The sequence below is a fragment of the Aulonocara sp. 'chitande type north' Nkhata Bay genome, linkage group LG12 (genome assembly GCF_057382095.1).
Source record: "Aulonocara sp. 'chitande type north' Nkhata Bay isolate Kocher_YH1m ecotype deep benthic linkage group LG12, A_spYH_male_GT1.1, whole genome shotgun sequence".
Lineage (NCBI taxonomy): Eukaryota > Metazoa > Chordata > Actinopteri > Cichliformes > Cichlidae > Aulonocara > Aulonocara sp. 'chitande type north' Nkhata Bay.
Window position 1 is genome coordinate 17,531,214 of NC_141355.1, and position 14,076 is coordinate 17,545,289.

General features: G+C 38.2%; 1 protein-coding gene across 3 annotated transcripts in view; it reads left to right on the plus strand.

Moving 5' to 3' along the window:
- LOC147317215 (GDNF family receptor alpha-2-like) overlaps positions 1–14,076 on the plus strand; it is a 72,893-nt gene that overhangs the window by 19,997 nt on the left and 38,820 nt on the right. The gene's annotated exons all lie outside the window — the stretch shown is intronic.

Below are 14,076 nucleotides of genomic sequence, written 5' to 3' on the forward strand. Positions count from 1 at the left end.
TCCTGGCTGAGAATGCAGAACACTGAATGATTGTGGTTCCTGATTGGTGTCTAATAATAATAATACTGGAAATGTTAGGTTAATAGCTGTTCTGGAGAGAATGCAATATAAGTTTAATAGGGCCTAAAAAATGTGCAGTGGGCTACTCGTTCCTCATTGGCCATCTACCAGTTATCTGTCCTTGCCTTTGGATAAATTGGGTGCTTATTGTTTAAGCTGTCCAGCATACAGTGGTTTTTTTGGCTGTGTGTGCTAAAGTATACACTTTCAGTGCACCACCCCACAGCTATTGATTGTGCGTTCAGTTTGATTTCCTCTTTGGTTTACTAATTAAACAGCCTGGCCCTCAACAGAAGAGCTTTAGCTTCTCTAATGCACTAGTTACTATGGCCACTCTATCAGTAATCAGTGCAGATCTTAAAAGACACCGATATAATAATAAATGCATTGCAGAGAAGCATGCATTAGTATAGACGTTACTTGACACAAAAGGATTTCTGTTTAATGCTGGAGCTATAGGCTACACTCACTTGAAAATTCAGTCATATTCTTTCATTCAGTTCTGACAGAAATTTCCAGATTATGTTCCTTTTCGGGGGTTTTTTCTTTTTAGCCAAAAGCTATCTACAAACACTGAAGACTGCACATTTTCCTTTTCTCTTTGCTGATGTATCTTCCTTTGTTTTATAACTGGGAGGTACAAGAAAGACACGCTTTTTGCATAATCCCCTTAGCTTTAAATCAGTAGTGCCTTACTTGTTTTTGAAAATAGGTTTGTTTGATATATTGAAAAAGCGAGACCAGAATATATAAAAGTGCTGGCTTTGATTAGTTTGGAGTTTTTAGAGATGATAGAAAACTGCCTTCCCTGTTTTAAGTACATCTAAAAAATTCTGAAAATGCATACTTCTGCCAAGGCTGCACAAATCTCAAAATTTGTTACTTTAATAGTAGAAAATGTGACTGAAACATGCACACATGTTTATGGTTATATGAAGTCATCCTGATTTATTATTGGTTTTAGTTTGGCTTTAGATTAAAAAAAATGAAATCAAGCTCATGACAGTTGAATTATGATATTTTCAGTTTATGTTGTTCTTGCACCTCCTATAGGCAAAATACCATTAAATATTAATTTAATCTATATAGCACACATTCACAACAGCAAGGTTGAGATGTTGCAATATTATACAAAGCTACCCAACAATTCTGTGCGAGTTCGTTGAAGAATGTTGCAAAACAAAATAATAACACTTGTCAGACTGGTGGGATCAATAATGGGAGATCGGAATCAGTTAAACATCAAAAAGTATACTAGTAATGCTGCAAGCCTTTGCTCAGGCTTGGCTTCACTTTCTGATGTAAAAAACGTTAGAAAATTAAAGCTAAAAAGGTAATCATATTTATGATATCATAATGACAATAAAAAACTATGTCGATATGAGAGTCAAGAGTCAATCAATTACATGCAAAGAGTAATGCCATTTTGGTTCAAATTTAGTAATTAGAGTTTAAAAAGGGGAGGGTGTGAATAAGGGGTCTTTGCTTGTCTTTAGGTCACAACAGCATTAAATTTCACTAATCGTGGTATGAAGTACAGAATAACTGAGAAGGGGGTATAACTTAAGAGGGAAATGGAATTTAAAAATACAAAGTGCTAGAACAACTCTAAAAAGTATGTCTATCACTATAGCAGGAATTAAATTCTGGATCAGTCTAACAGAAGAAATTAAAGAAAGTAACAACATAAACCAGTTTAAAATGAAATATAAAAAACACATTTTTAACAAATATAAGAATGAAGAAAACAGGGTTAACCCAGGGCGGTAATGTTGTTCGTAATAGTGTTTTAGTTTGTTTGTCTCATAATTTGTGAATCTGCAAACGTTACCACTTTATTTGTTTTGTTTATTTGTTTGTTTGTTTTGTTTTGTCCTTGCTTTACTTTTGCTTCATATGTTGTTTGTTTAATTGAAGGCTAAAAGAAAATTATATCAATGAGAGGTAAGATTTGAGGAGGTAGGGACTAATAAGTGTTTACTTACAAACAAAAGAATGGAATGACATTTTGTAATGATTGTGAAGCCACATGCTTAAAATAAAATTGAACTGAACTGAACTTGAAAAATACCGCAAAGGAAAAAGTAACTGAAGAAAATTGCCATTAAAAAATGAAGTTTTAAATCACTGTAGTGCGTGTGTGTGTGTGTGTGTGTGTGTGTGTGTATGAAATACTATTCGGTTGAGTGATAATTAATGGAACTGCGTGTCAATTCCATTAATTAGCTTTTTGATTTACTTCCTCACTCATCCCACTGTTTGTCATTTTCCTCTTTATCATTACAAGGTACTTAATTTTGTTTACTTAAATATCATTCATTTAAAAACTGCCGGCATGAGGAATCATGAAATTGAGTCTGATTGTGGTGTGAGTCTGTTAAAGCATGTGAATGTTTTTCATAAAAACATAAATAAGATATAAATAGAATATCAACATCCAGCATCAGCATAAACATGTGCTCTGTGAATGGGGTCAGCCTACTGGCTGACGCTACACATAGCTGTTACATGATGCTTTGCTTGAAGTCAAATGAAACTCAGAGTTTTGTTTGCTAAATAAAATAACTTTGTTTACCAAATGTTTATCATATCTAGTTCATTGTTCAAGCAAGAGGAGCCAAATATAAAAGCACGTAGACTGAAGAAAATGTTCAATTTTAATGAAAAATATAAATATATATAAAAAATTTGGAGGAATTACCTGAAAAGAGACATGCAGGGTGCATGCATACAAATTGGGAGATACACACAGGGAATCATAAAAGAGAAAAGAGAAAAACACAAAGAGGGTGAAAAAAAAAACCAGGCTCATGGCCATCACATTTCTGCCATCTTCCTAGTTGTTTAATATTCATGGTTCTGTTTTAATTAGCTTTATTATTATAATTTAGAAACCCACAATATTTGTTTGAGTCTATAATAATAACCAAGAAATCTGCCTCTGTGTTCATGTTTTTTGATTCAAGCTCAAAGAGTACACAGTGTTGTCATTCAAGTCATGTAGACTCATTACTAATTGTGATGTTAACCACAGTTGGAAGTAGAAATAACCAATCTCAGCTCACACCATGAAAACAGTGTGACTTTAATACATATATAAATTATTATTAGCTTGAGAATTTCCCAGTTTAAACAACTTTATTGTCACTTATGGCTAATTAATAATAATATTGTACAATTAAATATACATTGATTCGTTTTTAATTATGTCTTCTAACTAACTGATGAATTCTCATAAATGTAAAATTATTTCACTAGTGAGGAATGACTGCTGGTCTGTGGAAGCCATGATGTTGCCCTGCGATCTTGAATACAGTGGGGAAGATAGACATTGTTGTTCCACCTAATCGTGATTCATGTAAGTAGCTAGAGAAGATGGTACAAATTTCAATTTGTGTATGGACTTCAGATTTAGGATACGAAGGATCCTACCTATATTTTTTTAATCTTGGAAGGGGGTCCAAAAATACAAAAAAAGACAGCAGGTGAGGGAACTGACTGGAGTTAGTAAATAAAATCTTATCCTCTTCTTTTTTCCTCACTTAAAGCCTCATTTCCTGAACTGAATTCAGGGCTGTAATACTCAAAAACTTTTATAAACAGACTTATTTATTCCCAATATTATGACAATTACTTATTTTTGAGCAAATTAGACATTCGATCCTCACATCTGCCAGACTGCTGACAACAAGCTAGCTAAACAAACAACTGGTTATAAGCTCACATTATTCCAGCTAATGTTAGGCTCAGATATCCTAAAAATCTTATAAATAGTATGATCACATTCTCACATTGTATGAGAAAGTGTCAGAGTCCAACAATGTTAGTGCAACTTCAAAGAAAGTTTTACTAATGTCGGCTAACAGAGGCTAACAGCAGCTAACAGGGGAAAGAACAGCAGCACTTACCTATAGAAAAGTTCAAGATATCCTTAACAAATCACCTCAGTGTCACTGTTAGTGGACAAAAGTGAGATTCACTGACTCACTGACTCGTATTGGACTACTTCCACAAAGTTTTACAGCCTCGAGAGCAAATTGGCATAGACTCATATTGACAGCTGAGGTAAACTGCAGACTGACAGCCTCACTGCAGATGAACAACAGCCAGAGTTATCTGTCCTACAGCAGCTACCGTAGCAAGGATTATGCACCTGAATTGAGGGTAAAAAAAACTCTAATTTGACGGGTCTGCAAACCACTGACATCTAGTGGAGAGATTTTCCCGTAATGTACTTTTAAGAGTGATAACTTGTTGTGAGCTAATTCTTTTTTGTCAAAAACATAATAAAACACACAAGGTTACAAAAAAATGAATGAATAAAGAAAGAAAGAAAAGTTAACAGCTTAGAAGTCCAACTCCCTTCCTGAAAGAAAATATAGTACAATGCACCTAGACATATTAAGATACAACAGGGACTCATTACTCTATCCATTTTGCTTCAGCTGTTTCCTCTACTCGCTTCAAGGTGAAATATTGGATTTGCTCTCGAAAATCTGTTTAGCCACAAGCTTTCCTCATTATTTATCATTTCTGAGGGCAGGGTAATTGATTGTGGCACTGACATAAAACCACAGGCAAACAGATAAGTAATTACACACTTCTTTTATGGAAATACTTCTCCCTTTGATTGCTAAACCAAACAAAAGTATTCATAATCATGTCTATAAATGTTCAACTATATAGAGACTTGGGGAATATATGATATCTGGTTAGGATTGTTCTCAGATGAGAACAGGGAAATCTACACCCTCCAAGAGGAAAGGTAGAAAATTGAAAAATAATCTCTGCTATTTTAAAAGTTTTTGTGTGGAAGGGAGATAAGGGACATAAGTGGTGCTAGAATAAAAGAAGAATTCTGTACTACTATATGCACTCACACTGAATTAAAATGAAACAGAACATATGGAGACTGTTTCTGCATTGCCCCGAGTGATACCTGGAAAACTATTTCACACAAGCTGCTCCTTTTAATGGGACTGTGTAGTCATAGCCTGATTTTGCATATCTTTGAATGCACATGCAGTTTGCTTGCATTGTACACACAGAGACAAAAAAGACAAAGAGCAAATAGCAAATTTAATCCTGTGGGATCTGTCCCTTGAAATAAGGTCAGTGACTATACTTTTGCGTGTCCATATTTCTTTTTCAGCAACAGTGATGACAATGTACTCGAGTAAGGTTTCATCAGAAACACAGAGATGAATTGTGCTCTTCTTGCCCTGGCTTTGCTGGCACTGTGCACCTGCATCAGCAATGTTTCATCACCTTAGTGCTCAGCACAGTTGCATCTCGGGCTGAATAAAGTGTCCTTGTCAACACCAGTCTCTTTGCTGTGATGGCAGTATGGTGGCATTTACTAAATCCTCCTTTCCTCCGCTGCCATGCACCTTTCATCACAAAAGAGGGATGGTGATTATAGGTTAGTACTAATTTGTAACGTGACAGGCTATAAGCATGCCTCATCACAAAAAAGCATATTTTGACTTTGACAGTTTTTGCTGATACTTTAAGGTGGACATAATTATTGCGATGTCACATATCATGTACTGGAGCCCCCTCGAACAAAAGATGGTTGTCAGTCACAAGGTAGGGCAGCCAAGATGAAGCTTACCCTGCACGTTGTATTCAGAAAGACAACTGAGACCATAAACTCATCATGAAATCTTTATCTTTATCGCCAAGGGCGATCGTGGCTCAAAAGTTGGCAGTTTGTCTTGTAATCAGAAGGTTGCCGGTTCCAGCCCCGGCTCCAACAGTCTCAGCCGTTGTGTCCTTGGGCAAGACACTTCACCCGTTGCCTATTGGTGCACCCCAGGGCAGCTGTGGCTACAACGTAGCTTGCTATCACCAGCATGTGAATGGGTGGATGATTGAACGTAGTGTAAAGCGCTTTGGGGTCCTTAGGGACTAAGTAAAGCATTATACAAATACAGGCCATTTACCATTTGAGGTTATAGATCAAGTGGGCAGAGGGGTAATTTTCCTGTAGACAACCATACAACTTAACTTCTTTGCAACCAGAGCAGTCTCCCCCTGGTGGGCATTTCTTAGACTACAGGCTTAAGTCACTTTGATGTTGGCTTTTGGCTGACAGTAAGCTTATTGTAAAAAATTATAGTGGGGGAAAAAAGACAGTATAGTGATCAAATTAATTAAAAATAATGCTTTTTAAATGTGCCAATGAGGAAATTAGGTTAGCAATAAAGTTCTTCCTTGACCTTATCACTGCTTTAAAGATACATCTAGTTATATTTAATGTGACACAGCATAGCTTGGCATAGTTTAACTTTCCTCATCCAGCTGATACAAACATGCTCCCTGTCACATCCATCAAGTTCAGTGTCAGATAGATTTTGCCACATTTTGGCGCAGAGACCAGGTCTGGCTCCTGCAGTCTGGTTTCTGTCACAAGGTATGATACCTCCCCCCTGCACACCTGTCCACATTAAGCTTAAACAGTCAGGTTATTGGCAGATATTTTTCACTCCTATGACTAATGACACAGGCAATGCTGTCAGTTCAGGGCAGAGGTTGTGGTTACCTCATGAAGGAGATGATATATTGAAAGGGAGCCAGGTTTGTATAGGGGAGCAGTGGAAGTGTTCCTTTGTGGAGCAGGAAAGCTATGGAAAGTATTTTCCTTCGGGAGTGCTTTCGACAGCTTCAGTGAATGCAGTATGGCCAGCATTCAAGTCTGGTGATGCTGAACTTGTATTCTTAACCTGCTTAGTTGGTAGAAACTCATAGTTGTGAAAATGTGTGAAAATTTGCAAAAAATAAAATAATTATCCGAGCAAAATGCTTTAAAGAGAAGTTAAAGAAGGAATATAAGTCCCCTACAGACATGCACTCTTCTGATGATTAATTTTCTATTAATCATCAAAAATTTCCTGCTTGATGTGGATGAATGTGCTTTTCTGGAAAAGGTTACACCACCTTAGCAACCCAGTATCGTGGGAAACCGTGTAATAGACACGCTGGTCTACCGGGTCCATTTCACGCTTTGCATCTCCAAAACGTGAAATGGACAGGCTTGCAGAAGTTGCATTACTATATGCCAAATTTGCATTACCAGCAGGGGGAGATAATATATTTAAAGCCGCAAAGTCGGTAGTGAGCAAAAAAAACTCATATTAAGTACATTCCAGTGTCCTTAATTGTCAGAATCGATTAAGGTATATACATATACATTTACATGTATATGTATATACATGTAAATGTGTTAATAATTTCTGTTTAAACACTTTAAACACCGTGATTATTTTCATGCTGAAATAAAATATCTCCCTCTTCAGATTACTGTAACTTACTACAAATTCTGCATTTCTGAGGAAGCTGAGTAATCTTGTCCCAGTCATGTCTGATACGGGATTTAAGCTGTTCAACAGTTCTGGGTTGTTCTTTGTTGATGACAGAGATGCTGGCCTTTGAACTGAATGCTGATAACAACCTGGATCCTTTTACTTTGTAGTCTGGAGGAAAGTGTCCATGTTTTCCAAAAACAATTTTCACTTTTGGTTTTGTCTGGCCACCAAACCGTTTTACGCATCTCCCCAGTTCATTTTAAATGAGCCAAAAGAAGACAGCAGTGTTTCTGGATCATGTTCACATGTGGCCTCTTCTTTGCATGAAAGAGCTTTAACCTGCCTTTGTGGACAGCACAGTGAACTGTGTTCACAGACAGTAATTTCTGGAAGTGTTTCAGAGCCCAGGAAGTGATTTCCATGACAAAATGTACTTGTTTTTAATCCAGTGCTGTCCAAGGGCTCATGGACATCTAGTACTGATATCTGGCCTTCTCGTAGGGCAGATGTGTCTCCAGATTCTCTGAATCATTTGATGCTATTATGTCCTGTTAATGGTGAGATATTCAAAGTCCAGCTCAGTGAACCTTGGCTGATCTTTACTTCTGAGAAACTTTGCCTCTCTCAAACTCAATCATGCTACCGACCTGTTTCCAATTAACCTAATTGGCTGATAAATCTTGCTTCAGCTGTTTCATTTTTGTACAACTTACTTTTACAAGCCTTTTATTCTGCCCTCAGCTTTTTTAAATGTGTCACTATCATCAAATTTAAAATGGCCAAGATTTTTATGGAAATACAAACATTTCTGAGTTTAAACATTTGATATATTTTCTATGTTACATTGTGTTTAAAATATGTGTTTATGAGCTTTGTAATTCATTGCATTCTGTTTTTCTTTACATTTTACAGTGACCCTGTGCACAGTGACCCTGTCACCTTTAGTATACCAGAAGGATGCATGATGAATGCATTAACAGCTAACTGGGCATGTCTCTCCTGCCATTGTTTTTGAAAATTCCCCCAAACCTAAGTTTCTCAAATTACAGCCCACAGTGGCCCTTTTTATTGACGTTATAACAATAAGAGAATTCACTTTCATGCATCCACAGTTCATGTCAAACTGTGACAGACGCGTTTGTATTAAATTTCATCTCTTTTGTCATTTGACATGTAACACTGAAAAATATGGCCGCTTTTAGGAAATGTTAACAGCCCAGTCAATAATGGTTAAACAGTTCTTTTTTTAATTATACTGCTGATAGAAGCAGTCAATTCCTCTGAAAAGACACATTTTCTAATTGAAAATCAAAATCTAACTTAAAGTTAGATGTACATTTTTGGCTTCATAAACTGGCACACCTTGCCCTAAATACTAATCTCACGGGAAGAAAGCATTTGCTATTAGACACCCAAATTTGCTTCTGTGAGAAAAAAAAAATCATAAGTATTGATATTTTTTTAACAGGAGCTGTAGTTAGTTTTTAGCTTCCAGCTGTTAACAGAAGTCTTTTTCGAGAGTGAGACAGCTGGGTGCATTCACACATTGTGGCACAAGAGCTGTAACACCATTAATTACTTCCTTAGTAATAAGAAGAATTTTTTTCTCAGAAACTGCATGGATTGGGATTTAAAAGTAACTGACAATGTGAACATCACTTCAGACAGGTGAGCTGGCATGCAAACCTCCAGTTTATAAGCTACAGTATCATAATTATAGTTTGATCTGTCAGTATGTGTCACACGATTCAGTGTCAGATTTTACGCATTGCGCAGAATATGATGCAAGTGTTGTAGCTCGTTCCTTCACTGTGGTCGGTGTGTCTGAATTAAGCTGTGAAGGACATTGAAGTAAGCATGAACCTCTGAATGACAGAATGTCCTCACTTTGCCAGCAATGATAGGGCTCTCAAAAGCCCTTTTGAGATATATCATCGTACCATAAGTTATGCAACATAATATATATTTCAGCTAATATTTAGAGTGGCTGAACAAGTCATTAGGCATGAGAGAAAGTGATTAATCAGTTGCAGCTCTGTTTTCTATGGCAGCATCTGAGCTGAAAACAATTTCTGTGACAGAAAAAAAAGCTTGTGCTACAAAATTAAAGGATGTATAAAGGATGCACTTCACAGATGCTATCAGGTCAACAACAACAAAAAGACTGAGTAAATATGCAAGATGTGTAATAACAATATTGTTTAAGCACAATCATCTGCATAATAAACTAGTCATTATTCATCTTACACCTGCTCTGATTTTTTTGCTCATCTGCTCTAAATCTGACTTGAGACAGATTTAGTTTAGCACATCATGAGCAAATCAGTCAATGCTTTACACTTTTCAAACTTTTAATTTGAAGTCATAAATTGCCTTACTTGTAAAACATATTAACCGCATGATCTTTAGTAGAAAGCTTGGACACAAAGGTACATCGGGACTTACATGCACATAAACAGCAGTATGTGCATGCAGTGGGTTTTTTTTGTCCCTAGAAGGATCTTCATCATCAAATGATAGGGGAAGCTAAGTGAGTCTTACCCTGAGGAAATCTGTTGATAATCAGTTTTCCATCCAAATCCAATCCTCTTTGGGTCTCTAAGAGTTGAGTCCTAAGTAATAAGAAATGCATACTTTCCCTGTTCTAATCAAATTCTGCTTAGCACCACGGGGAATCTAGCAAATCAAAGAAAGAGGGGGGCAACAGGAAGACACTTTTTTATTTGTTTATCAACCCACACTTACCAGTAACAGACAAACAAATGCTCCAGCAAGTTCTGCTAGTTCAGAGTTGGAATCTGCTTCTGCCGATATAACTGTTTTAAGGACACTTACTGTACCTTTCAACCTGCTGATCACTATGCTGATTAAAGCTGCAACAGATAACGTTTTCTTTCCTATACCAATACAGGCTCTGTACATTGCACCAGAGTTGTGATCCATAACCTCTGTTTTCTCAGTTACAACTCCAAAGACCTGTCCTCAGATCAATAAGACACCAGGTGCGAAGGTGGGAGAGAGAATCTCCTCTCCAAAGCCCAGATGAATGGCGTATCACACACAGGATGCAAAGATATCATTGACCGTAACTGTTAATATGCTCCTTGTGAAATATATTCTGCTCTCAGTGACTCGGTGGTGAGTTAATTAACTTATTAGGAACAGAGGGTAGCAGCGAATCCTGCACTGAGAGGTTCCTGCAGGAATTAAGTTTAACATCCCTTAGTTAGACCTTGTAACTCTCTGCACTAAGCCTCTCACCTCTCGGCTCCGTGGGCCTACCATCCAATTAAATCCAGAAAGCTGTTTCTACAGCTGAGAAAAAGGGAACGGGGCAACAGTCCTGCTCAGCATGCTGTTGAAATGTTTGACATTTTCACATTGTCCTCATACACCCTATAACAATTACTATTAGATACACAAACACTAAGTAATGGTGGGTGAGGTGGGGGGTGTTAGAATGTATCTTTGCATGTGTTTGTTAGTGAAAGATTCGTTTTGTGCACGCTTGCTGTTGTGCCTCCATGCATATATATTACTTTGTTTATATGCTTCATTATTCTGTGTGGATTTTCTAATCAGTTCACCCTCAGTCCAGCCAGAGCTTGTCTCTCTCTGGGTCAGTAATGAGAGTTGTTGCAGGCACACTTATCAGATGCCCTTTTTAATAGTCAGCGTTTTATTAACAAGTCAGAAATAAATAACAGTAAACAGCAATGTTTCAGTTTGTTAGTAAGTTTTGTTATTGCCTCCTTGTGTGCTGGTAATGACGAGACAAGAAGATTCTTGATACAATATTGGCCAGGCTGACCTAAATACACTTTTGTTAGACTTGAACAAATTCTGCATCAGAGCCAGTGAAGACTACAGGAGGTAGACTCAAGGGTCACTGAGCGTTTTCATACTAGGAAACGTCACTTGAAGGCAACAGAAACATCTCAAGTATTTAGAAGTGTGTTTGCCATGATTTAGAGATCCTTTGGATATCACTTTCCCACCTCCACTCACACACATTTATTCTCACATAAAGGTAGGTAATCCTGCTTCTATGTGATTATACAAGATCTCCTCTTTTTAGCAATTTCTCCATGATACCTGGGGACATTCAGCTGATCCGTAAGAATGATGACATCTACACGTTTAACTTGGCTAAAAGGGCTTAGGGAGATGATGTTGTAGATTTGGTGCACCATCTTCCTCCATATAGAAAACCCCACTGCGACATGGAGAATAGAACTAATGACTGATGAGCCCTTTGACACAGAAATGCTTGACATGCTCCTCGGGGTCCAGACTAAAGACTTCCCTAACAAGCTCTCGCGCGCTCACCCAGGGCTGTATTAAATCCAAACTTTGCCACCTTTCCTAATTACTGAGAACATACCCAGAGCCAAGAGCTTCTTGCTAACCTGGGCTGAACTTCCCTCTGCAGCGTAGTGTCCCTTGAGTATAGGATGATATATGAAATGCAGAATTCAAATTAGGCTGACGGAGAGCAATTACTGGGGAAAGAAGATCGCTTCCTCTTTGGGGAAGAAGTATCAAAATCGTGATACTGATTACACGAATGTTTTATCCACTTCCTTGCATTTATACAAGCTCTGTCCACTTCTTGTTCTCTCTCTCTTTTTATTATGCCCCTTTTTTCTTTATTTCTCACTGAACCAAAGGTCTTAAGTAATTTTGTTTCTCTCCATCTGTCTTCCTGTAGATGTCTCCTATCGCACATTTTATCCCCCTGCATCCTTCTCTTTAGTCTTTTCCTTATCTTTCCTTCTTTGCCCGCATGTGCTATACGTGCAGAAAGAATAGATGGTTGTTTCCACCACATTGCCATCAGTGGAGCCTTGTTTATGATGCCCACAGTGTAGAGATCCTTATTAAAAGCCCATTAACAGTCAAACAGCAAGATCGCAAAGTGACGACAGCGCTTTGAGAGTTTTTGACAGCAAACCGGAGCACGACGTCTGAGACACACGTTGTTTACGACACAAAACAGTCATTTAAAGACGATTTCAAACGTTTGCATCCCTCAGTTCAATTTAATACATGGCATTTGTCCTGCACTTGTGCGCTTAAAACATCCCCACAGACACGATCGTGCAGCCAGAAGGCAGCACAATATTTACGACTTGTTTTGTCCTTAATGACACTGATTGCATTTCTAGTATCTACAATAATAATCAGCCAGTGCAACCCATCCACTTGTCTGTCATTCAGTTGGCGTCCTCGCTCACTCATTAATGTATGGTACGACAACTAACAAGGTAAGTTAATAGATAGGTGTTGATTATTGTGATGGTGAGAGCTGTTGATTGCACTGCTGATGTGCTGGGTTAATTATTCTGAGCAAATGTCACGCATCTCTTCTGAATCAGGATGACTTAATTGAAAGCTCCCCAGCCTGTCTCTGTAAGTGGCTGTCCAATCTGTTATTCTCTGTCCTCCCATTTCATCTTTCTATCTGTCATGATCAGCTCCTGTAATCAACTGCTCAAGCCTTCTCTTCCCTCTTAAAGCTTTTTCCATTTTTGTACGTCTCGTATCATTAGCTTATCAACATCTTTCGCCTCACATTATAGCAGAATGTGTTTGCTGAAAACTTCCATTGTAATGCACTTGGAAAATCAATTATGACTCTGTAGAACAACACCGAAACATTTCCCCTCCCATCTTCAACTCGATGCTTCCTTCCTCTTCTCCTCCCGCTCTTGCTATCATCCTGTTTGTGTGTAAGCACGTCAGAGCCATCAACTGGGCTTCGTATCTTATGTTCGCCCCAGGAGATCTTTTTGGGTTGTGCACTAAATTCAATCTCAGTTCCCCAATCAAAGGTAGTAAAAAAAAAAAAACAGCAACAAAAAAAACCCTTCCATTGCTACAGCCTCCAAAGCGGCTTCGGCCCTGCTTGGTCAGATAAATCTTAGTAGCTCATCCTTCTCCTATTTTCTTTTCATCCCGGACCCCCTCAGTGGCCTACATTAAAGCCTGGAGATGGCCAGGAGAGATTTAGCAGTTGTAAACTCCCAGTGTAATGTAGCCTGAACCACTAGAAAGCCACCCCGCTAACCTCTCCCCCACCCCCGCCCCTCAGGCCCTCTTTAGCCAAGCTTGGCTCAGCTCTTGTTTCATGTCTCAGTATATTCACAGATCAACTAAGTCACATAAGTAAACGATCGGAACGCAACTCCGTCTGCCTTTCAGTCACTTAGACTAACAAATAGTGAGGGTGCTATGCTGTCTGACATCTGCTGAGGAGTGTTTATCCTCTCCCCTTTAGAGAGTGCAAAGATAAATAAGATGATTCAAGTATATTTTAATATCGGTTTGTCGGGTTAATGCTTTCAATATTTGAACAGAGAAGAAGAGCTTTCCCCCCGGTCTGTGACAAATACTGGAAAAGACAGCACTGCTCTGAACACCTACATCTCTTGAACTCAGGACATCTCTCTTAACACCCGGACCGTTTATCAGTGCGCCTGCTACATTAACCTTGATTCATCTAAATGAAAGCCCTGGTTAGCTGAAAGCTAGATTAAGCGTGCTTTTTTCTTTCTGTGATGAACCCCTGATATTCTACTTCTGTTATTCTTCAGTGGCTGTGAGTTTTGGTTTATCTGATGTGATCTGAAACGACAAAATCATTAATTTGGTGGGCCTGCTTATTTTTCCCCTGTGTCGCGATGTGATTCTATGTATCCCCATTTCT